This window comes from Hippocampus comes, unplaced genomic scaffold (genome assembly GCF_001891065.2).
Source record: "Hippocampus comes isolate QL1 unplaced genomic scaffold, H_comes_QL1_v1.1 scaffold156, whole genome shotgun sequence".
NCBI lineage: Eukaryota > Metazoa > Chordata > Actinopteri > Syngnathiformes > Syngnathidae > Hippocampus > Hippocampus comes.
Genome location: NW_017805744.1, coordinates 3,407,528 through 3,411,326, shown reverse-complemented (window position 1 = coordinate 3,411,326; position 3,799 = coordinate 3,407,528).

The window sequence follows — 3,799 nt, the reverse complement described above, 5'->3', positions numbered from 1 at the left end:
GCGGTAAGAAAGAAAAGAGAAGAAAATAATAGAAGACATAGCAGAAAATGGAGAAACGTAGCGACAATCTGGAGAAAAGTGGGTCGAAGATCAGCCAGGTTAACCGGCAGCTGAGGAGAAGTTATGATGTAATTTACATTTCAAAAACCAGAAGCCATTCATTTACGAATGTGATTTCACTTTAGTTTACATATTTAAATCTTCAGATATTAAGATTTGAATGAGGCAAAATAACATGCTTTTTCTCTCAAATATATTGTTATCATCATTTGTTTCAGATGTACTGTAATTATTTTCTGTATAAAAATTAATTTGGTCTTCAAAAAGCCTTTTTTCAAACTTGAGTCTTGAAAAAGAGGGAGTCGTCTTATAATCAGGGCCTTCTTATATTCGGGCCAATACGTTATTTGCACGTGAGCCGGTATATCATGAAGTGACAAAAGGAGTTTCACCCTGATCATCTCTAAAACCTAAATAGGCTTTGGAGAAAATGCTACACGACGACAAGAAGTTTTAATGCTATTATGCTATACTCACATAGACAAGTAACGATAACGGCGATACCGTGATATTGCAATATTAAAATGGCCCTGATAATATCAATGTCATGTTACAATATCAAAAGTAGCACATCTCTGGAAAAAAAGAAAATATTACTGTACTTTTCACCTCCTTCAGATTAATAAAGCATTGCCCAGCCATCTCGTTACCTCTGCGTCCCGCGACCTAGACGCATAATTTTCCCACGGGACGCAGAGTTCCAAATAATGTGCGTTTTTGGGACGCAAGGAAATTTCTCAGTCAAAACAAAAAAAAAAAAAAACCGATCTTTTTTTCCAGCAACAAACGCAGTTTGACCATCGCCACCATTGTTGTTTTGATCTTGCGTTAAGTAATCTCGCGTGACGAGATTTCTGTTCTCGCGAGACGAGATTGGCGAGATAGGGCTTCACCTCGCAGGAAGCAGACGATTGCCAAGTTGTGTAACGTTAAAACAAGTGTTGCGAAAGTTTATTGCGGAGATATCACAAAGGAAGCAGCTAAAGTTGGATAGTTTTTTGCGATAATAAGTTGACTTTGAGAAAGCCTTGCGTCATTGGAAGCAGAGTAAAAAGAGGAGAATTTATGAACTCAAAGACTGAACCATGGGATGAAATAAGAACCTATTTCTTAGCAAATCTTGTATGCCTGAATTATTAAAATTTTTACAGCATTTGTTTATAAGGAATACACCAATTATCAATGTATATTGTTGTTGTTTGTGTTATTATCATATGCCATTGAATAAGTAGACAATTTCAGAAGTCGAAATTTGGGACTCTCTAAATGCATAATGGGACTCATACTTTTCTGATCAGCGAGTCCCTGGGACTCGCAGGGCTCAAACTGTAAAATTATCACTGATTGCCAACCACATAGACCAAGAAACTTTGTGCCACTGAGCCAATAGGAACACATGACAATTGAATGACTGGCCAGGCCTATTTCTTCGTCACTGCTGCTATTACAACAACACAGAAAACACAATATTGCTTTTTATTTTCAATACCATGTTGTTGTTTTTTTTTTTTTTTACACTATTGAGGTTTTTTACAACATTGTGAGCTTTTTTTATATCACTACCTCCCGACAATATTGTGATGTCATATCGTGACATTTGGGTATCGTTACACCCCTATTATCACACAGAAAAAAATGCTGTTTTTTGAAAATGTCAAGCTTTTGTAGGCTAAAATTTCCACGTTTCAGCAAACGCCGACAATAGCTTTTTATGAAATGGTTGTTTCATACACTTATATGTAAACATTGGCATAATGTGAGGCTAGTGCTAATGAAGAAAAAAAACAAGGTTGGCAAGATACTCACTTTTATCTCAGAATTCTGACTCTATTCTCAGAATTCTCAGTCACTTTTATAAGTTAGCAAAGACTGTTCCTGTGTCCAAAATCACAGGTTGTGTCCTCCGAAGCCGCATTTTTGGCCGCACACCGTCACTTCCCGTGCAACTCGACCACCCGCGGTTTCCTAATTCTAGAAGGACAATTTTTCAGGCTCGGTCCATCATCGTCTTCATCATGTCCCTGTTGGGGCACCTTTGCTACAAGGGGCAGTTTGGGGAAGCAAAACAGGAGGAGCAGCAATACTATCAAAAAACAAAAACAAACAAAAAAAAAAAAAAAAAAAAAACGGGGGGGGGGGGTTGTCCAAACGGTTTCTCAATGAATAAAATGCTGTTACCTTTGGAAACCGTTTTTTGAGGAGGAATTGTACCATATAAATTTGTAGAGCATTGGAGTTAAATCTGTTGATGGGCCAAAATGTCTCCAAATCCAACAAATCCACAGTGAAAAAATTTCCACTGTCTTCTTGAACACCAGCTACAATAAGAAAACATGAGGGACTCCTTGTCCTGTCCACTGAACATCCTCCAACATCAGCGACTCTGCAAACAATATTACAGCAACTTGCTCCACCCCCAGTGGCTGCCATTCATCATCCATGGCCCGAGGCCTCCCTAAATGTCTCTCCCTTGAGGGTGATGGATTGATAGTGACCTCATCTCACTTTAGTGAGCGCCCATGTCCAAGTCGTCTTTGGGGCTTGGCAGCCCTGCCAGAACCGTCACGATACGGGGAGGTGTCAGTTCATCATAATGCGCTGACAGATGGGGGGACGGAGGGGCCGCTGTCCGACAAACTCTGCTGACCCGCTTTGTCTCATCATTGCAAATCCAAAGTCAGCACGTCTCTCTATCTGAGCGCGGCACGCACCATGGGCTGCAAAAGTGCTCATATGGGGTCGTACAAAAAAATTTTACAAATTGCTGCACTCCAAGAAAAGACATTATTGCATCATTGTTTAGCTGCTCCTGTGTCTTATACTCGGGTGCAACTTATTTTAAAATTAGAGCTCAGACTCGGACTCAAAATTCCTTCCCTCTGATCGTGTTGATGGCATTGAACAAGCGCCGGTTAGATTCAAAATTTCCGCTTGTAACGACGGAAAACGTTTTCTTCCATCCATCCATTATCAGAACCGCCTTGCTTTTTAGTGTATTAAAATTGCTTACTTTAACTAGAATCCCATATCACATTGTGGCCAAAGTTAGAATCCTGGTCTTTTATCGCACCAAATACACTGAAACCAATTGCCAAATGCCAAACAAAGTAGAAGAAAAGGAGGAAGAATCGAAGAGGAAGTAGTCATGGTAAAACATGTGTGGTGTATGTAATTAATTTGTAGCTGCCTCTCATAGCACCAAACAAGCTTGCTATTTCAACATGTGGCATCCACCAAAACAAGGTCTTACCATTTACTGCACTAAAATGCACAAGCACTGATGTGAATTCTAAAATGCAATTGGAACCAGCTAGTTAGGGCATTATGATTTCCCGTGGCATTGAAGACATGTCTACCGTCTCCACTCTACCTTGCCCTCCTAATTAGCTCATGCACAACCCCAGTGCGTTTGGTCAGGAAGTGGGGTGGGGGCTGCGGGGGCTGCTCTAGTTGGTAAAACGGCCTGAAGCCCATCTAAGTCTGGTTGGCCTAGCAGGTACATACAATTTCGTGTTGCTTGTCCCGATTTGAAGATCAGAAATTTTAACTACTTTGTGTGGTCTTCTCTGCAGTTTGCAGCTGCTGTTTGAAGATGATATCTCTCTCTCTCTCTCTCTCTCTCTCTCTCTCTCTCTCTCTCTCTCTCTCTCTCTCTTTGTCTTTTGCTGTCTTTCTCTCTCTCATCTTTGGTTAATCCAATTATATCAATTATAAATAACATGACAGTTAAGATGTCATG